Genomic DNA, 22,203 nt, shown 5'->3' with positions numbered 1-22,203 from the left:
ATCGAACCTGGGTCTTCGGTGCCGTGAGGCCGCAGTGCTAACCACTGCGCCACCGTGCTGCCCATTTTCTAAATTTTTAACCGAGGTCAATGAACATGTGGCATCTCTCGACAGCACAGGAAAACACAAACACGGAGCAAGCAGTTCCAAAGAGGAGATCTTTGAACTTGGCAAAGGGGACGTGACAGATGGAAAACAGTAGCATTTGGCTGCACTGCTGCCACAGAGAGGTTATTAGCCGGATTGAGGTGGGGGGGGGGGGGGGAGTGGTGTGCATGGGGTGATGAGGGGAGGGGGGGTCAGGGAGCAGGCAAGGTTTTGCGCATAGTCGGTGGGAGGCGTTGCAGGGAGTGGTGGGGAGGGCGGGGGGGGGGGGTGAAAGAGGTCTTAACTGAGCAAAAGAAACAATATGCTCCAAAAACTCAAATAGAAAGACTGCGCAGGTCGGTCATTGGAGCAGATGGAGTGCTGGGACTATTTTGATTGATTTTCCTGGGGGGTGGGGTGGGGGGGGGGGGTGGCGGAAGAGTGTGGGTGGGGTTACCCCTAAGTTTGGGGGCAAAAGTTGTTTTTCGAAAAATAAAGAATAATCTGCTGGGACAAATGTGACAATTGCATCATCACACACCAGTTTGAGAGGACAAAGAGAATGATTATAAGATTTTAAAAAAAACAAAACAGGCTGCAATGATCTCCTGTAAAACTGAACTCCATTGGACATTGCCCCTTTAAAAGGTCAAAAGTGTGTTTCCCCTTTAAGAGCCCCAGTCAGTAACTTCCAAATACCAATTTGAATCCAGATCTCGATTTCTTGCCCACTAAGTGTCAATCAAGAGCGGTGCAGGGGGCGGGATCCTCTGACACAACTGCTTTTTCGACTATGCTTTAATACCATAACTATGTTATGCATTTGGCAGAGAGTGTGTGAGTGTTTGTGTATGAATAGAGCGAGTTAAACGCCTTTACACCCAATGATGACGGCGTACAGTGAATTGAATCCAGTGATCATCGAGTGAGGAACTGATTCATATTTTCTACATTTAAACGGAGACCCCCCCCCCCCCCTCCTCCCTTCACCTCCCCCCCCCCCCCCCCCCCCCCCCCCACCTCACTCAAACCTCCCACCAAACCTCCCTCTTCTCTTTTCCTCTCCCTTTACTTGGAGCTGCAGCGACCCTGCCTGCTTGTTGGCTGGGGTTAGTGGATTTTTTTTTCCAAACCTGTGCAAACTTAAGGACAAATCGGTGCGTTATTTAATTTGGTTGTGATGGTAATTTTAATTTTTTGCAAAAGTCGAAAAATAAGGAAGTGGGAATTACTTTAAATCGGTGGTAGACCCAGAGCTTGGCTGTGTGTTTGAAATGGGAGATGCAACTTATTACACCCGATGTAATCATAAACTGAGGTTTGTGTGTGTGTGTGTCACTTTTTGCAACTCCAATCGATTTTTAGTCAATTTCAGTTTTAGGTCATGTCAGTCTGGTGAGCGTTTTCTTTCAAATGTGGCTTAATCTTTAAAAAGTAAAATCGTCGCCAGAAATTTATCTTTTTAAGAAGAAATGTTGCATTGTGATGGTGTTTGTTGTGAGCTGGATAGTTTGGTCTTGCAGCCCAGAGAGTGAATGAAACTTCCAAGTGCAAAATATTGAATGAAAAATTTATATTTTAATCACTTTGTCTTGGGTGAAATGTTGCTGGGTTCGCTGGCATCACCACTCGGTAACTTTTTATGGCTGTCTTTATGAATAATAACACAAGTAATGCATGTATGTAGAAATTCACTTGGGGAGATTTGCAATGTTGATTAAGGCAGATTCATGTCCCAAGCTTTTTTTTTAGATGGATTATTCGAAACACATCTGCAATATGTTAATTACGAATATATAAATTAAATAAATTACTGCCATTTGCCCGAATTATTTTAAATTTTTTAAAATAAGTTTTGAGAAGTTTTGAAAGTTTTTTTTTCCGGGGAACTTTTTTTTGGGGGGGGGGGGTGGATTTGAATGCTGATCCTCCCTCTTGTTCCCCCCCCCCCCAAAAAAAACCTTTGGCAAATGTATGGTCCATGACTAGACACGACTGTTTACAGGTTTACCCTTGATGTACACATGATTTCAGAGCCAGCACTCAGCGTGGTTGTCAATCAATGTCATCTTTCCAGAGGTTTAAACTCTTGAACGGTTCAGGGTGGCTGTCGCCTGCACAGAACGCTCGCCCCCTTTCTGCTCCAGAAGTTTTTTTTCTTTTCGGAGTTTTAATTGCTGGTGGCGCGGAGTTTTGTGTGTGTGTGTGTGTGTGTGTGTTTTCACTGTGCCTTGGGGTTGGCTGCAGACTTGAGTCAAAACGAGCGGGACAGGCGCCTGTACCAGACAGGGGCAGATTGATGCGTTCTAAAATCTTTGCATTTAATTTGCCAGTCGTGTTTATTTGCAAACCCAGCCGCGTGTGTTTGTTTTTGTGTGCATGTGTACTCGCATATTTATTTAAAAGCTACTCCCGAATGGATGTGTGTGTCTTAAATGCATGGCATTTCGCGTGCAGCCAATCAGAAAATTGCCACTTTACATTTGAGCCAGCCGGAGAGAGGGGGGTGGGGGGGAGAGAGAGAGAGAGAATGACCAGTTTGCCAGCGTACAGCATTTCAGAACATCAGTTCATTTTCTGAAACGGAAACTCAGAGCTACTTGAGGCTAATTGGAGTGGAGCTGGTTAAAGTTTCCCGAAGAGGACAGTTGTCAGCGAATTTGTTTGCTGGGGAAATCAACTGTACCTTGTGCTGGTCAGAGGATATTTCCAGGGCAGTCCTGGGCCACATGCATAGGTGTAGTCATCACCTATGACAGCAACCCCCCCCCCCCCCCCCACCTGCACATCTCCAAGATGTTGTTTCCTCCCCCCCCACAAAAAAAATCCCAACCTCCCCCCAGAAAAAAAACCCAAAACAAGAGCTGTGCCAACTGCTGTTTTAATTGAAAGTTTTGGCAGCTTGAATGTTCAGATGCCATGCCAAAGAGATCAAGGTTAATATCACCCCAGGCACGTCGCGGTGGAGCACATTTAAAAGTGTCATTTCCCAGTTTGAGGCTTGCGTGCTTTCTGCTTGACTCATTTCGAAGCTCGATCATCTCGGTTAACCCTCAAACCGAAAAAAAAAATAAGTTTTTGTGAGTTGCCAACATGCGGTCAGCAGAGAGAGATTCGTCACTCGGCCACCCTTTTTGGGGACAGCTCTGATTTCCAAGAATCGCACAACTCAGTGGAAAATTGCCCCCCTCCTACTCACATCCTGGGCTGTGCAGAATAAAAACTTCTCCCGACCTCCCCCCCCCCCCCCCCCTCCTTAACCTGGCTGGAATTCCGGTGGATTTGTTTCCAGTGGCATACTTGAGATTCCAGAGGGTTCAATCCTGGGAGGTGAGAGGTAGTCCTTTGTAAAAGGCACCTCGCGATTAATTGATGGTAATCAAGCTTTTTTTTGTTGTTGTTAGTAATATTTCAAACCAACTCATGGACCCTTGAGCTGAGAATCGTTCGATTTCAAGGAAAGATAAACTTGTTTTGGTTTTGTGCAATGGCATAATTTCTTCATCGGAAACTTTAATGTGGATAAAGCTTTTTTCTGCTGATTCCAAAGTCCAGACTCGAGTTGCTGTTTAGTTCCCCTTCAGTTCTGGAATGAAGAGATCTGCAGAAATTGGGAAAAAGAAAGAGAAACCTCGAATTGTGCTTACTTTAGGAAGTTACCTGGCTATTTTGTTGATTGCATGTGGGGGGAGGGGTGGGAAACACTGTTATCCCACTGTAGCACATTGACGTGCAAAGTTTTAGCCTGGCAGTGAGATTTAATAGGTATCTTCTCTGTAGAAGTCATCAAGTTTCTTCCCTTTTTTTTGCACGGTAGCAACGGTTAGCACTGTTGCTTCACAGCTCCAGGGTCCCAGGTTCAATTCCCGGCTTGGGTCACTGTCTGCGCGGAGTCTGCACATTCTCCATGTGTCTGCGTGGGTTTCCTCCGGGTGCTCCGGTTTCCTCCCACAAGTCCTGAAAGACGTGCTGTTGGGTAATTTGGACATTCTGAATTCTCCCTCCGCGTATACGAACAGGCGCCGGAATGTGGGGACTAGGAGCTTTTCACAGTAACCTCATTGCAGTGTTAATGTAAGCCTACTTGTGACAATAAAGATCATTAATATTATAAGTTTGTTTCAGCCAACGCTTAGAAATGCTCAGCTATGTAGCATTTCGAATTGTCAGCATAGCAAAGTCCAGGTCCAATCAGCAGACCTATTTAACTCCAATGAAAGTAAAATACCGCAGATGCTGGCAATCTGAAATGAAAGTGGGAAATGCTGGATAAACCCAGCAGGTCAAGCAGCATCTACGGAGAGGGAAACAGAGTTAATGTTTCGAGCCTAAATGACCCTTCTGCAGAACTAGAGTAGGGTCATATGGACTTGGAAAACTGACTCTCATCCACGAGCTGAGCAGCACACCATCCAAGCTATTTAGAGACAAGGGCAGCACGGTAGCACAAGTGGCTAGCACTGTGGCTTCACAGCTCCAGAGTGCCAGGTTCGATTCCCCGCTGGGTCACTGTGCAGAGTCTGCGTGGGTTTCCTCCGGGTGCTCTGGTTTCCTCCCGCAGTCCAAAGACGTGCAGGTTAGGTGGATTGGCCATGATAAGTTGCCCAAAAAGGTGATATGAGGGTTACGGGATAGGTTGGAAGTGAGAGCTTAAGTGGGTCGGTGCAGACGCGATGGGCCGAATGGCCTCCTTCTGCACTGTATGTTCTATGTAAGTACAGTCCATTAAAAGTGCAGGAATTGGGAGTATTATACCAAATTTATATCCAGCTACAAACAAAATGTACTGCTCTTGAAATGAATGTTTCACATTCCTGGTGCCCGGCCCAGTGTTCTCATTGTTTTTTTTTTAACGTTGTATTTGATCATTCATAGAAATGAAGGAGTCTATTTAAAAGAGTAACATAAATCTCTACCGCCCGTGTTCCTGAGATGTGAGTACTTCAGTGGGCCCCAGCAGAGGGAGTAGTCACTTACACTTAGCTTCTCGTTGAACAGGGGAGAGAGTGTGCCAGTTCGCTTTGTGCGTCCAAATGCTGGGCATTCCGGCTCGCTATAATTGGTTGTGTCAAGCAATATATTTGCTGTCTGCACCTCCGAAGGCTTAATTAGAGTTTTTAACAAATAAATTGCCACATTGCCAGTTAGCTGAAGTTACGCCTGACACCCGTTCGCTGCACAACTGTTGCATTGTTTGTGACGATGGAGGAACAATAGCAACACAGGCGTGGGGGTCAGGATTTCTCCCTCTGTGTCACAAAGGTTTCGTATGGGGGTGCGGGGACAGGGTTTTGGCCAATCATATCAACGCAATCCAGATGGAATCTACAGGAGCTAGTACAACGGATTGAAGCATTTTAAATGTCAAGAATTTGTGCCGAAATCCAGTTAGGTTGGTGTTTATGCTGATCTTATTCAATTTCAATTTGCCCAAATTCCATCAAGTGATACTTAATTTATGAAGAAACTGACTACTGTACACCATTGGAACTGTTAACTGCCATAGGTTTTTAAAAATGTCATGTCTCGTGATTCTTAAATCAGGCTACTCAAAGGCGGAGGCCTAGGCATTTTAACTGCATTCAGAAACCGCACCAGGTTACCCCTCTTAAGTGCTTCAACAAATACTTTTTAAAGCAGTGAATGTCTACTACATTGCCTGATCATGTTGGTTGGGGGAAAATTTTTACATTTGTGAATTTGCAGATGATTCTGATTGGCGTTGTGAAGCCGAACCTAACCTATTCAATTTCAAGCACATTTTGAGCACAATTTTGTGCGCGCCCAAAGCAGAAACTCTACCCCCAGATGTTTTCCCAGACTTAATTATCATTTTAAAAGCTTCAGGCGATTAAGGCTCAGGAAATCAGGATCAGACACTGGAGCAAGGGGCAGATGGGGGGTGGTGGTGCAGGGGGGGACGGGGGATGGGGGGTGGGGGGGGGGGAGATGTGTTTTTCAGTCTTGTGAAAGCTGATTCAGAAACTTTTTGTTGAGGTTAAGTTGAACAGGGTTGGCCCATTGATTCGGCGACATGGGGAGGTCTGTGTGGAAATAGGAAAACCTGCATCGTAGCTGAGGTGCAGTTTCCACAAAATCGAAATTCCTTGGTGGATCTTGAACCCAATACTGAGAATTCGGAAATAAAAACAGAAAATTCCGGATCAACTCAGCAGGTTTGACAGTGGAAAGAGTTAACGTTTGGGGTCTGTATGACTTCAGGACTGAAGAGGGATAGAAATGTGATGAACTATATGCTTGGGGGGGGTGTGGATGAGGGTGGAAGATTGCAAAGACAGTGATAGTTCTGCCCCATGCCCCTTTCCAAGCATACAATTTCTGTTTTTATTTCCAAATTCTCAGTATTGGGTTCAAGATCCCGACAAGGAATTTCGGGTTCTGGAAGAAAGGCCTCGGCTACGCTGCAGATTTTTCCACTTCCACGCAAACATTGCCATTTCCCGAAACAACGGACCAACCCCTGTCCAAACATTTCAACTTACCTCAACAAAACTTTTGAATCTGCTTCCGTAAGACTAAAAAGCACTTCTTTCTACCCCCCCCCCGCCCCAACTGTGCCTTCCTCCAGTGACCGAGGCTGATTTCCTGAGCGTTAATCGCCTAAAGTTCGTCAACCTGATTCCAGGTTCTCGCCCCCAAGTTAATTCCAAATGTTGATCACTCTCTCCATAATAATAATAATCTTTATTGTCGCAAGCAGACTTACATTAACACTGCAGTGATGTTACTGTGAAAAGCCCCTAGTCGCCACACTCCGGCGCCTGTTCGGGTACACGGAGGGAGAATTCAGAATATCCAATTCACCTAACAGCACGTCTTTCAGGACTTGTGGGGGGAAACCGGAGCACCCGGAGGAAACCCACGCAGACACAGGGAGAACATGCAGACTCTGTGATGTACCATCAATTGAACGCGTGAAGAGTTGCTGAACAAAAGTATGGCTTTAATCTACTAGATGTTAAGCCCTGCGGTCGATTACAGTATAAGGACGACCGCCGGGAGTACTGGGTATTTATACCCCGCCCTGGAGGCAGGATTAACTCAGCCTCTCGACCAATCAGGGAGCCGTCACATGACTGGTCTCAACCAACCGGTCGAGAGGCACATGACCGACCAGGGCCAATGGTAAGCCGGTGTTCTGCACCAATGGCAGGCAGCTATGCTAATCATACCACCACACTCTGCAGACAGTGACCCAAGCCGGGAATCAAACCTGGGAGCTTGGAGCTGTGAAGCAACTGTGCTAACCACTGTGCGACCGTGCCGCTCACGAAGGTGCCCCTCCTGGTATCAGCCCTACCTTTTTTACTGGTTTGAACCTGGGTTCCCTCAACCAATTGTAACAAAAACAAAATACTGCAGATGCTGGAGATCTGGAATCAATCCGAGAATGATGAGGCTTGGCGTCTGTGGAGAGAGAAAGAGACTTAATGTTTTGAGTCCAATATAACTCTTCTTTCCTACCCTTACCGTTTAATGGGGTGTATCAGCTGCAACAAAAGATGTAAGAGTGATAATGGGTCATGTGATGAAGAGGCCAGATGGATGGACAGATAAGTAACGCTACACACAAAGGGTGAACGAACGCTACACACAAGGGTGAAGATAAGTGTGAGGTGGTACCTTTTTGGTCGGAAGAGTGAGGAGGGCGGGCACTCCTTGGGAAAGAAGTATCTGTAGGAGGAGCAGTGTGATCAGGGTATGCAGAGTAGATACACATCGTTAGGAGAATAAGACTAACAGAAATATAAAACACTGGGGGTCATTTCCAGAATAGAACTGAAAAGCAGATCCATCTTGCTACACTTGTACATACCTTGGTGAGACCACACTTGGAGAACTATGAACAACAGCTCACATTTCCATATAAAAATAATAAAGAGACACTGGGGAAGGTACAAAAAGGATTTACGAGGATGATACTGAACTGTTGAGGCTATACTATCAGAGAAGGTTGAGCAAGCTGTGGTTCTTTCCAGATGTGAAAAAGCTGATGGGTGACGTGATGGAGATTTTAAAAAACATTTTGAAAGGGTTTGATCGGGTCAGTATAGAATCAATGATTCCATTTGAGGGACGGAAAGAGGGGTGGCGGGGGGCGGAAGACGGGGTGGGGAGAGGTGGGGGGGCAGAAGAGTGGTGGGGAGGCAGAAGAGGGGTGGGGAGAGGTGGGGGCAGAAGAGGGGTGGGGGGGTGGGGAGAGGTGGGAGGCAGAAGAGGGGTGGGGAGAGGTGGGGGGCAGAAGAGGGGTGGGGATAGGTGGGGGCAGAAGAGGGGTGGGGATAGGTGGGGGGCAGAAGAGGGGTGGGGAGAGGTGGGGGCAGAAGAGGGGTGGGGATAGGTGGGGGGCAGAAGAGGGGTGGGGAGAGGTAGGGGTGGGGAGAGGTGGGGGCAGAAGAGGGGTGGGGCGAGGTGGGGGTGGGGAGAGATAGGGGTGGGGAGAGGTGGGGGGCAGAAGGGGGGATGGGGAGAGGTGGGGGTGGGGAGAGGTGGGGGGCAGAAGGGGGGTGGGAAGAGGTGGGGGGCAGAAGAGAGGTGGGGGCAGAAGAGGGATGGGGGTGGGGAGGGGTGGAAGGGGGCTGGGGGGCAGAAGAGGGGTTGGAGGGGGCGGAAGAGGAGTTGGGGAGGGGCGGCAGAGGGGTGGGGAGGGTGGGGGTGGACCTGAACTAACTAGTGTCCATAAATGTAAGATAGGCGCTAATAAATCCAATAGCAAACTCAGAAGAAGCCTCTTTATGCTGAGAATAATTAGAATGTGCAATTCACTAACACAAGGGATAGTTGAGGATTTGGCAGAGATGCTGGAACCTGAAGGGGAAGCAAGCACATGAGAGAGAGAAAGAAATGGAAAGATATATTGATGCCATTAGATGAAGAAGGGTAGGAGGAGGCTCATGTGGAGCATAAACGCTGACATGGGTCTGGGCGGCCCGGTGGCGTAGTGGTTAGCACTGCTGCCTTACGGCACCGTGGACCCGGGTTCGATCCTGGCCCCGAGTCACTGTTCCTGTGGAGTTTGCACATTCTCCCCGTGTCTGCGTGGGTTTCACCCCCGCAACCCAAAGATGTGCAGGGTAGGTGGATTGGCCACGCTAAATTGCCCCTTAATTGGAAAAATAAAAACAAATTTTAAAACACTGATATGGACCTGTTAGATCTAAAGGTCTGTTTCTGAGCTGTTAACACCGTGCAAGAGTGCTGACTGTTGGGACCATTAGTCATTTTAAAGTATTGACACTTGGAGAACAAAACAGTTGAGGGAAATGGATGGCGAACTGTATTTGGTATCGACCAGATCGTGTTTTCTGGTCCTGAGCATCGTGATGTTCCTTTAACTTTCAACAGTCCACCATTTTGAATCTTATCACCATGGTAACCATTTACGCCTGACGAGCAGTCACTTGTGCTTGACATGGCGAAACATCTCCTCATCATGAGTTTGAAAAGGACAACAGGGATGAAGTCAAAAGGAAATGGTTCATCAGAAGCTTACGATTTGGAAGTCCGAGAAAGCTGATGTAACCAAGGTTCCCAAATTACGGCACCTGAAGCTTGGATGAGCTGCAGGTCAGCCACTAAAGTTTTAGTTGTGACGTTTTTGAAGCATTTACTCAGGAGATTGTTGGGCGTAGACTTTCAGAGCCTGCTAGCCTGCGATTTTTTCACATTAAAGTGGAATTGGCAAGTGCAGAAACAGAAAACCCTGGCTTTTGGGTCCAGCAATTATTGAAAAACATTATTGACGATGATGTGATCACCCGGCAGCGTTGCGACTATCCTTTTCTATATCATTCATGGGCGGCACATTGGTTAGTGCTGCTACTTCGCAGCACCAGGGAGCTGGGTGCAATTCGGCCTTGGGTCACAGTCTGTGCAGAGCCTGCATGTTCTCCCCGTGTCTACGTGGGTTTCCCCCGGGTGCTCCGGTTTCCTCCCACAGTCCAAAGAAGTGCCGATTAGGTGGATTGGCCATGATAAAAAAATTGCCCCTTCGTATCCAGAAGGTTAGGTGGGGTTACTGGGTTGCGGGGATAGGGTGAGTGGGTGGGCCTAGACTGGGTGCTCTTTCAGAGGGTCAGTGTAGACTTGATGGTCTCAAATGGCCTCCTACTCCACTGGAGGGGTCTTCTTACATTTTTCCCTTCCATCTTCATTTTCTTCAACCTGAAATATTTCCAATGCTGTATCTTTTCTGACCGTATAATGAGTAAAACCGGACACAATATGGGACATTGCTATCATTACTGGGTTCTGTGGCAGCATTACTTCCATCTGTTTGAGGCTCTGTTTGTCCTTGCCGTGAAACTAGTTCAGCCAGAACAACTGAATCTATATTCTATTGTACAATCCCCAGTTATTTAGGATATGGAGCACAGAACCAGGCCGTGTGGCCCAAGTGTTCCAGCCTGGTGTTCATACTCCATTGAGCGTTCTCCCAACTCCTTCAGATAACCTGATCAGAAGCCCCTTAATCTCCTTCATAAATGCTACCCCCTAAAGGCATCTATGCTAATCATCTCACCTCAAATACTCCTTGTGGTAGCGATTTCCACATTCCAACCACTCTCTGGATAAGGAAGTTCCTCCTGAACTCCCTGTTGGATTTATTCATGAGGTCTTGTGGTGCAGTGGGTGGTGTCCCTGCCTCTGAAGCAGATGCTGTGGGTTCGAGTCCCACCCCAGAACCTGGTGGCCAGTTAGGGTGCAAAACAGGATGAGTGCATCAACTTGATAATCCTTCCTCACAAATCATTGGCTGGCGGTAAGAGCAGGAGAGGCTCCTGGTCAACCACGCTTGATGTGGAGCGGCGTCCCTCAAACTATAATCCCCTGGCGACAGACTAGGGACCTGTTCTGGGAATTATTAGCTGTGGAAACAAGACAAGAGTCTGCCTTAGTGCATTACTAGGCGCAGGAAAGAGAATTGGAATGGTATCTTATATTTATGGCCTCCAGTTTTAATCTCTCCAATAAGTGGAAACATCTCTACATCGATTCAATTAAATGCATTCATAATCTTAAGTACCTCCTATAAATCTTCTCTTTTTTTAGAAAAATAAGCCACACCCTGTTCATTCTTTCCTGATAAGTAAAGCCTCTCACATCTGTTGTCATTCCACTGAATGATTTTTACATCTATACATTTCTAAACACTACAGCAGCAACAACGTGACTTCATATATGGTCTTTGTAGAATCGTAGAATGGTTCCAGCACAGAACGAAGCCATTCAGCCCAGCACATTCGTGATGGCTCGCTGCGAGAGCTTATTCACTAGTCCCACTCCCTTGCCATCTCCCTACAGCCCTGTTTTCCCATCGGTGCTTATCCAATTCTCTTTTGAAATCCACACATTGAATCTGCCTCATCCACACAAGGCGCATTCCAGAACCCAAACCACTCGCCATGTTTAAAAAGAAAGTTTTCCGCATGTTGCCTTTCGTTCTTTTGCCAATCACCTTATCGCTATCGTCTAGTCTGTGACTTTCTGCCAATGGGAACCGCTTCCCGCTTTCAACCCCTGATGTTTTTGAACATCGCTACCAAATCATCTCTCAATCTTCTCTTCTTCAAGGCGAATCATCCAGTTCCCCATCGCTGAAACCATTCTCGTAAATCTTTTTTTGCATCCTGCCCAATGACTTCATTTTTTTTTTTTTTTTTTTTTATAAATTTAGTGTACCCAATCATTTTTCCAATTAAGGGGCAATTTAGAGTGGCCAATCCACCTAGCTTGCACCTTTTTGGGTTGTGGGGGCGAAACCCACGCAAACACGGGGAGAATGTGCAAACTCCACACGGACAGTGACCCAGAGCCGGGATCGAACCTGGGACCTCGGCGCCGTGAGGCAGCAGTGCTACTCACTGCGCCACCGTGCTGCCCCCCCCAATGACTTCATATCCTTCCGCCATCGTTCCAGTTGAGCACAAACCAATGTTCTATAAAGGTTCACCATGGCTTGGAACTTGCTTCTGTGCTCCACCTGTCTTGATAAAGCCCAGGGTTCTGTTTGCCTTCTCAACCTACCCTATCAGCTTCAGCGACGTGTGCATCGCATCCTCCAGGCCCCTCTGCTCCCGTGCCCCCTGTTGAATTTTACCCTTTTGTCGTGTATTACCTCTCCTCACTTATCCAACCAAAATGTTACCCCTTCACATTCACCTCCATTCAATTCCATCTGCCACGTGTCCATCCACTCCTTGACTTAAGTTCTCGTGAAGTCTTTTCCCATCTTGCCTCACAATTCACAATGCGTCTTGGTTTTATGCCACCTGAAATTTTATAATTTACCCATTAATATCTTTTGAAATCCTCTGAGCTGATTGACGACCCAGGAAATACAAACCTAGTTTACATAATCTCTTTCACAATGTCATCTTTGGAGCCCTTCATTTTAAGGCCGAGATATGCTTTCTAAGCCACCGTACCTTTAGTAAAGAGTAAGGAACATTAGTGTAAATTGATTAATTCAGTAAGTTATATTAAATGTTCTCCTGCTGGTTGACTGCAAGTTTAAGTGATCAGTGTCATTTCCCTTCCCACACCTAGTGGTGTACAAGGCAGACTTCCGTCTGGTCCCATGACTAGGTTTTTCCTGGAAGAGGAGACTAGTCTGTTGGCAGAGGCTTACAGCTCTGGGGGTGCCGCTCCCACTTTGCTTCTAATGTCACTGACTAGAAGCCGCTCCAACTCTTACTGCCTGCCATTGGCACGTATTGGAAAGATTTTGCAACCTGTTCGCCCGCGTTGCATAGAACATAACAGTGCAGAAGGAGGCCATTCGGCCCACCGAGTCTGCACCGACCCACATTAAGCCCTCACTTCCACCCTATCCCTGTAACCCAATAACCCCTCCTAACCTTTTTGGACACTAAGGGCAATTTAGCATGGCCAATCCACCTAACCTGCACATCTTTGCACTGCGGGAGGAAAACGGAGCACCCGGAGGAAACCCACGCACACACGGGGAGAACATGCCGACTCCGCACAGACAGACCCAGCGGGGAATCGAACCTGGGACCCTGGCGCTGTGAAGCCATGGTGCTATCCACTTGTGCTACCGTACTGCCCTGATTTGCGAAGGTTGCAAATGCACCTCCTTTGGCATCACTTCCTGGGTGGTACCCAAACCCGGAGCTTCTGGTTCAGAGGCTGGGACGCGACCCACTACCCCACAGGACCCCCTCGAATGATTAATGATAGCCAGAGACAATGGTGCTCCAACTCAAACTCTCTTTCACATAAGCAATGGATTGTAGATTGGATTGGATTGGTTTATTGTCACATGTACCGAGGAACAGTGAAATGTATTGGGCGCAATTACTCTTCCCCCCCCCCCCCCCCCCCCCCCACCCACCGGGTGGGAGAATCGCGGGGGCGCCGGGCGAGTCCCGCCACTCCACCCTGGCACCCGCACGCGATTCCCCCCCCCCCCCCCCCCCCCAACCGGCACACCAAGATTTACGGCTGGCTGCTCGGAGAATCGCCGCTCGCCGTTTGTAATGGGCGAGCGGCGATTCTCCGGCCCGGATGGGCCGAGCGGCTTGCCCAATACGACGTGTTCACGCCGGCGGGGAAGGGGGGATCGAGCACAAAAGGGGCGCTCAAAAGGGGTTTAGCCCGCGATCGGTGCCCACCGATCGGCGGGCCGGCCTCTTTTTGAGAGATGCACTCCTTTCCTCCGCCGCCCCACAAGGTCACTCCAACTCCTCCGCGGGGAGGACGGCAACCGCGCATGTGCGGGTTACGTCATTTACGTGGTGATGGCTGCGTAATTTATGTGGCGCCACTTTTACGCGGCGCCAAAGCCCGGCACGCGTAAATGACGCGGCGCCGCTCCTTGCCCCCCGGGGGTGGGAGAATAAGGGGCGAGTATCGGCCTCCGACACCAGAGTGAAACACTCCGGTTTTCACTCCGGCGTCGGCACTTAGTCTCCCGTTGGGAGAATCCCGCCCATTGTTCTGCGTGCAGCTCAAACAGATCATTCCATACATGAAAAGAAAATACATAATAGGGCAAACATAAAATCACAATGTAAATACATAGACCCAGGCATCGGGTGAAGATGCATGGAGACCAGGTCAGTCCATGAGAGGGTCGTTTAGGAGTCTGGTAATAGCGGGGAAGAAGCTGTTTTTGAATCTGTTCATGCGTGTTGATACTTTTGTATCTCCTGCCCGATGAAAGATGTTGGAAGAGTGAGTAAGTCGGGTGGGAGGGGTCTTTGATTATGCTGCCCGCTTTCCCAAGGCAGCGGGAGGTGTAGGCAGAGTTAATGGATGGGAGGCAGGTTTGCGTTATGGACTGGGCTGTGTTCATGACTCTCTGTAGTTTCTTCTGGTCTTGGGCCGAGCAGTTGCCATACCAGGCTGTGATGCAGCCAGATAGGATGCTTTCTATGGTGCATCTGTAAAAGTTGGTAAGAGTCAATGTGGACATGCTGAATTTCCTTAGTTTCCTGAGGAAGTATAGGCGCTGCTGTGCTTTCTTGGTCATAGCGTCAACGTGGGTGGACCAGGGCAGATTTTTGGTGATGTACGCACCCAGGAATTTGAAGTTGTCAACCATCTCCACCTCGGCCTGTTGATACAGACAGGGGTGTGTATAATTAAGCAATCCCAGAAGGAAGAGTAAATAAGCAGTTCCCGAAAACACAATAACCAAACATACCCTGAAGATCTGGAAAATCGGGATTGGAAAAATATCCAAGACCACAATCACTGCAAAACATAGTTAGTCTGATGCCACTAAATATCTGGGGAAGAGAATTTAGTAAAGTCTAGTTCCTGATCAATAGATACCTATTTACAGATCATCTACAGACTTTGTTACTCGTTTTTCACATTGGCAGTTGCTATAGGAGGAGGCTCTACGATTAGCTAATTGCCAGATGTCTGTTTAAAGTAGATTTTCTAAAATTGCATTAAGTACATTTAAAATCATTCCAATTCAATATTGGGAAGACTGTGCCATGTGTTTTGGCCCCTGCTCCAAACTCCATTCCTCACTATTGGCTCCATCTCTCTCCATGGCAACAGGCTGAGATTAAGCCAGTCTCGTTACAACTTCGGTGTTTCATTCGGGTCTTTCATTTGATCCGAAGCGACCAACCTCAGGCTGGATTCTCCAAAAATGGGGTTCTGTCCCCACGCCGGCGTAAAAACGCTGGCGTTTCGCTCCCCAGTTTCCTGCAAAAAATAAAGAGCGATTCACTTAACTGCAGGGACCTGGGGAGCTTCACGCAGCTTCGGCTGCGGATACGGGCCCCCGCACTTCCGGTTCCGAGTCCGCGCATGTGCACGCCGCCGGCCTCCAGCGGCCGTGCCGAGCACCATGGTGGACACGGACTGCGGGCCATCACCAAGAAACGAGGCCCCCCCGATCGGCCGCGCGACCCTGCATCAGACCAGCCCGATCGCTGCCCCGGTTGCACATAAGGCCCCCCCCCCCCCCCCCCCAGGTGCTGGATTCCCCCCCCCCTCCCCACCAGGGCGGCCGCGGACCGAGTCCCGACCAGCCATACATGGTTAGACCCACGGCATCAGGAAATTGGCCGGTCGGGATCGGAACATTGCTGGGAAGGCCTCTGGCAATGGCATCCCAGCCGTGTGCTGTGATTGACGCGCGGGCGATTCTCCGGGGCCCGAAGAATCGCCGGAGCGGCGCCGGTCGCGATCTGGTCGGGAACGTCGATTCCTGCCACCGCACCAAACGCGATTTCAGCACGGGGCTGCGGAGAATCCAGCCCATTATTTTCGCACTACCACTAAGATCATAACGTTACCTGAATTCTCCCCAGTCACAGCTCATCTGCGGCTGAAAGCCTTATTACCTTCATTACCTCGAAACTCGACTATTCCAATGCATTCCTGGCTGGTCACCCACCTTCTACCTTCCCTCAGCTTGAGGACATCCAAATCTCAGCTATCCGTGTCCCAATTTGTATTATTGTCCGTATCACCCTGTGCTCGCTGTTTGTCATTGGCTCCCAGTCAAGCCAACGTCATGAACTTAGAATTCTCATCCTTGTTTTGAAATCCCTCCAAAACCTTATCCCTCCCCATCTCTGAGCCACAGAAACGCAACAGTGCAGAAGGAGGCCATTCGGCCCATTGAAAGAGCACTCTACCTAAGCCCTCTTCCCGCCCTATCCATGTAACCCCACCTAACCTGCACATCCCTGGACACTTAAGGGGCAATTTTATCATGCCATTTTAACCTGCACATCTTTGGACTGTGGGAGGAAATCGGAGCACTGGGAGGAAACCCACGCACACATGGAGAGAGAGAACGTGCAGACTCCACATAGACAGTCACCTGAGGCCGGAATCGAACCCAGGTCCCTGGCGCTGAGGCAGCAGTGCTAGCCACTGCCCCATCATGTCATCCCTGTTTTTTTTTGTCCAAATTACTTTCTGTATCTGCATAATTTTGTTATGTTAAGATCCATCTGACCCACATGGCATTCTGCAGCCTGTCTTTCCATTCAAGGTGCTTTGATTTTCTGTTCATTCTGACACCAAGTGGATAATCTCACACTTTCCCACATTATACCCCAGCCACCATTTCCTGCTAATTCCCTCTAAATCTGGCCCCTTGTGCGTTCCCAGTTATAATTGGCCCAAACTCCAGAATTTTCTCCCTTAATCTCCGTCGACCAAACTTTTGGTCATCTAACCTAATATTTCCCTTTGACGTTTGAGGGGCATCTTGAGAAATACATGAATAGGATGGGAATAGAGGGATATGGACCCCGGAAGTGCCGAAGATTTTAGTATAGACGGGCAGCATGGTCGGCGCAGGCTTGGAGGGCCGAAGGGCCTGTTCCTGTGCTGTATTTTACTTTGTTTGTTATGTGACTCATGTCATACTTCACTTTGGAATGCTCCCACGAAGAGCCTCGAGTTCGATCCCGGTCCCGGGTCACTGTCCGTGTGCAGTTTGGACATTCTCCCCGTGTCTGCGTGGGTCACGCTCCCCACAACCCACAGATGTGCAGAGTCAGTGGATTGGCCACGCGAAATTGCCCCATAATTGGGAAAAAATTGGGTACTCTAAATGTAAAAACAAAACGGGCGACACGGTAATGCAGTGGTTAGCGCTGCTGCATCACGACGCTGAGGACCTGGGTTCGATCCCGGCCCCGGGTCACTGTCTGTTTGGAGTTTGCACATTCTCCCCATTACCCACAACCCAAAGATGTGCAGGTCAGGTGGATTGGCCACGCTAAATTGCCCGCTGATTGAAAAGAAATTGGTGTGGTAAACATCACTAGTGATATATTGTATGTATTACGGCACTGCCCGTATATTACAGGTACAACGGTAAATCCCTGCCTGCTGGCTCCGCCCAGCAGGTGGCATATAAAAGTGTATGCTCTCCTGTACTGCTTCCATTCTGATTCCAGCTACAGGAGGCACAACATCTTGTGCAATAAAGCCTCGATTGTTTCACCATTCTCGAATCGTGGTAATTGACGGTACATCAATTGGGTACTCTTATTTTAAAAAAAAGAAAAGCCTTAAGATGTTTCAGCATGTTAAAAACACAACATAATTAGTTATTGCCCATTTTCAAGATTTTGAAGACAATTCCCCTTATTGTTTATTGTCACGTGTACCGAGGTACAGTGAAAAGTATTTTGACCGGCAAGAAGTTTTCATCCCTTACCTCATTCAAGTATTCTCATTACATTTTCAGCTTCCTGGAAATTTGCTCATGATCGCCTTTGATGTCTGGGACCTGAAACCCGCTGCCTGAATGGGTGGTGGAGGCGGGAACCCTCACAACATTTCAGAAGCATTTAGATGCACACGTGAAACGCCCTAGCATACAAGGCTATGGAGCAAGTGCTGGAAAAAGGGATTCTAATAGATAGGTGCTTGATGGCTGGCACTGACAAGATGGGTGATGGGCCTGTCTTTTTTGTGCTGTAAAACTCTATAAGCCTAAATTGGCTTTAGTTTTATTTTGTATTTATTCCATGAGCAGTTATAATTCAAGGCTCCCATCTTTTTCTACTCTTGATGTTTAAGAAAGATTGCATTTAGAGAGCACCGTTCTTTTTTAAACTAGTTTACGGGTGTGGATGTCGCTGGCTAGGCCAGCATTTATTGCCCATCCCTAATTGCCCTTGAGAAGGTGGTGGCGAGCACCTTCTTGATACGCTGCAGTCCGTGCGATGTAGGTGCACCCACAGTGCAGTTAGGGAGGGAATTCAAGACTTTGACCCAGTGACAGTGAAGGAACAGCGATATATTTCCAAGTCAGGATGGTGAGTGGCCTGGAGGTGAAGTTGCAAGTGGTGGTGTCCCCTTGTCCTTCAGGATGGTAGTAGTCATGGTTTGGAAGGTGCTGACTAAGGAGCCTTGGTGAGTTACTGCAGCGCATCTTGTAGATGGTACACACAGCTGCCACTGTTCGCCGGTGGTGGAGGGAGTGCATGTTTGTGGAAGAGGTTCCAATAAAGTAGGCTGCTTTGTCCTCAATGATGTTGAGCTTCTATTGTTGTTGGAGCTGCACTCATCCAGGGAAGTGATGACCCAATTGGTTCACTAATGTCCTTTAGGGAAGGAAATCTGTTGTCCATACCTGGTCTGGCCTACATGTGACTCCAGACCCACAGCAATGTGGTTGACTCTTAACTGCCCCCTCCAGGGCAATTGGGGATGGGCAATAAATGCTGGCACAGCCGGCGACGCCCACATTTCATGAACGAATAAAAACAAAATTCAGCAACGGTAACGCCATTGAATTATCAAGTGCGATAGTTAAATCCTCGTTTTATTGGAGATAGTCATTGTCTGGCACCCGTGTGTCACGAATGTAACTTGCCACTTGTCAGACCAGGTCTGGATATTGTCCATGCTTTTAGACATGGACTGTTTCATTATCTGAGGGGTCACAAATGGTGCTGAACATTGTGCAGTTATCCGCAAACATCTCCACTTCTGACCTTATTATGGAAGAGAGATCATTGATGAAGTAGCTGAAGATAGTTGGGCCTAGGACACTACCCTGAGGAACTCCTGCAGTGATGTCCTGGAAGTGAGATGATTAGCTCCTTCAACCACAACCACATTCCTTTGTGCCAGGTGTGACTCCAACCATCAAAGAGTTTCCCCCCGATTCCATAAGACATAGAAGCAGAATTAGGCCATTCGGCCCATCGGGTCTGCTTCGCCATTCAATCATGGCTGATATGTTTCTCATCCTAATTCTCCTGCCTTCTCTCCATAACCCCTGATCTCCTTATTAATCAAGAGCCTATCTATCTCTGTCTTAAAGACACTCCGTGATTTGCCTCCACAGCCTTCTGCGGCAAATTGTTCCACAGATTGACCACCCTCTGGCTGAAGAAATTGCTCCTCATCTCAGTTTTAAAGGATCGTCCTCGGGTTCTATATCCAAATAGATCACGTCCACTGGTTCTCCTCCAACGTCCTTGTTATCTCCTCAAAGAACTCTGAACAGATTTGTCAGGCATGACCTCTCCTTGACAAAGCCATGCTGACTCTACTCTATTTTATCATGCACGTCTAACTACTCCGCAATCCCATCTTTAATAATAGATTCTAAAATCTCACCAATGACTGAAGTCAGGCTAGCTGACCTATAAATTCCTGTTGTCTGCCTTCCCCCCCCCCCCCCCCCCCTCTCCCCCACCTTCTTAAACAGGGGTGCTACATTAGCCATTTTCCAATCCTCTCAGACCCTTCCTGCCTTCAGTGATTCCTAAAAGATCACCACCAATGGCTCCACAATCTCCTCAGCTATCTCTTTTAGAACCCTGGGGTGTAGTCCAACCGGTCCAGGTGATTTATCCACCTTCAGACCTTTCAGTTTCCCCAGAAGCTTCTCCTTAGTGATGGCCACTACACTCACCTGTGCCCCCGACTCTCTTGGAAGTTCTGGTATGCAGCTGGTGTTTTCCACCGTGAAGACTGATGTAAAGTAACTATTCAGTTCCTCTGCCATTTTCTTGTTCCCCATTACTACTTCTCCAGCCTCCACCGGTCCAATGTCCATTCTTGCCTCTCTTACCTTTCGTGTATCGAAAAAAACTCTTCCTCGTACTAATGCACTATCAATTACTAGAAGACGAGAGTAGAACATAATCGAGGCTTTATTACACTAAGATGTGTGGCCTCCTACAGCAGCTGATGAAATGGCTGCTGTACGGGGAGCACACATATTTATACACCCCCTACTGGGCGGAGCCAGCAGGCAGGGATCTACCCCCGTACCTGTAGTACAGGGGCCTTACCGTAAAACACATATATATATATTCACCCCCTGTTTAAAAAATCCAGCGGGGGTGGTGGAGAAATATATACAGAAAGTTTTGTTTAAAATGACAGATAATATTACAAATTCAGGCGGTCCAGTGCCTTGATCTGCCGTCGAGAGCGCCACAGTGCTGGTGGCGACTCGGGCAGCGGCTTGGTCTTCGGTGACTCCGGGAGCGTGTCGAAATCCTCTTCATCCCTGGGTGGGAGCAAGGGGAGGACGGATTGTCCTGGAGTGGGGGCTGCGGTGGGGTGCGCCAGAGGAAGAGAGAGTGGCGCCGGGGGGGGGGGGGGGGGGGGGGGGTGGAACCAGCTGGTGCCAGGTCCCTGAGGGAGACTGTGTCTTGGCGGCTGTCGGGGTACGCTACGTAAGCGTACTGCGGGTTGGCGTGGAGTAGCTGTATCCTCGCAAAGAGACGATCATCGGGGTTTCATTAATCGCGGTGCACAGGAGCGACCGAATGGAGTGAAGTGCGTCGAGGAGGACCTCCTGCCAGCGGGAGTCCGGGAGATTTCTGGACCGTAGGGCCAGCTGGACGGCCCTCCAGACCGTCCCATTCTCCCGCTCCACCTGCCCGTTTCCCCTGGGGTTGTAGCTGGTCGTCCTGCTCGAGGCAATCCCCCTGTTGAGCAGGTACTGGCGCAGCTCATCGCTCATGAATGAGGATCCCCGGTCGCTGTGGACGTAGACGGGGAAGCTGAACAGAGCGAAGATGGTGTTGTAGGCTTTGATGACGGAGGCAGACATCATGTCGGGGCATGGATGGCAAAGGGGAATCCGGAATATTTATCGACCACACTGAGGCAGTGCGTGTTCCGTTCGGCGGAGAGGAGGGGCCCTTTGAAGTCCACGCTGAGGCGTTCAAAGGGGCGGGAGGCCTTCACCAGGCGCGCACGGTCTGGCCGGTAGAAGTGCGGTTTACACTCCGCGCAGACCTGGCACTCTCTGGTGATCGCCCTGACTTCCTCAATGGAGTAGGGCAGATTGTGGGCCTTGATGAAATGGGAACAAATCTCGTAGTTGTAGGTGGAGAGCTTGATCCTCCACCAGAATTTATCATTTTTGATCTTACCCCCGCTGTGTGTTTTAAACATGAAGGCAACCAACCGTTGGTCAGTGAGGAGAGTGAATCTCCTGCCGGCCAGGTCATGCCTCCAATGCCGCACAGCTTCAATGATGGCTTGGGACTCCTTTTTGACGGAGGAATGCCGAATTTTGGAGGCATGGAGGGTGCAGGAAAAGAATGCCACGGACCTGCCTGCCTGTTGTGGGTGGCGGCCAGAGCGACATCAGATGCATCGCTCTCGAATTGGAAAGGCAGCGTCTCGTCGACATGCGTGCAGCGCGGCCTTTACGTGTCGGCCTTGATACGGTTGAAGGCCTGGTGAGCCTCGGCGTCACGGGGAAAACAGTGGATTGAATGAGTCGGTGGTCTGTCCGCATAGTTGGGACCCACTGGGCGGATATGAAAAGAACCCCAGGCATCGTTTGAGAGCCTTGGGCAGTGGGGGAGGGGGAGTTCCATGAGGGGGCGCATGCGATCGGGGTCAGGCCCCAGTTCTGGACCAATAGCCGAGGATGGCTAAGCGGTTTGTGCTGAACACGCCCTCTCCTGTTATACATGAGGTTTTAGGAGAGTGGCGCTGTGGAGAAATTTGGAAAGGTTGGTCATGGCCTGCTGATCGTGGCCACAGTTGCTGACAATGTCCAGGTACGGGAAAGTGGCCCGCAGTCCGTACCAGTCAACCATTCGTCCATTTCCCATTGGAAGGACCGAGACCCCGTTGGTGACGCCGAAGGGAAAC

General features: G+C 48.9%; 1 long non-coding RNA gene across 1 annotated transcript in view; it reads left to right on the top strand.

Annotated features, from left to right (window-relative positions):
• The first annotated feature begins 1,131 nt into the window (after positions 1 to 1,131).
• LOC119973676 overlaps positions 1,132 to 22,203 on the top strand; it is a 42,232-nt gene continuing 21,160 nt past the window's right edge. The window contains exon 1 of the long non-coding RNA XR_005462368.1: positions 1,132 to 1,196. This is a non-coding gene — a long non-coding RNA (uncharacterized LOC119973676). The remainder of the gene's footprint in view (positions 1,197 to 22,203) is intronic.

The sequence above is a fragment of the Scyliorhinus canicula genome, chromosome 11 (genome assembly GCF_902713615.1).
Source record: "Scyliorhinus canicula chromosome 11, sScyCan1.1, whole genome shotgun sequence".
Lineage (NCBI taxonomy): Eukaryota > Metazoa > Chordata > Chondrichthyes > Carcharhiniformes > Scyliorhinidae > Scyliorhinus > Scyliorhinus canicula.
The sequence above is the reverse complement of the archived record's forward strand: the minus strand, read 5'-3'. Positions and strand labels throughout refer to the sequence as shown.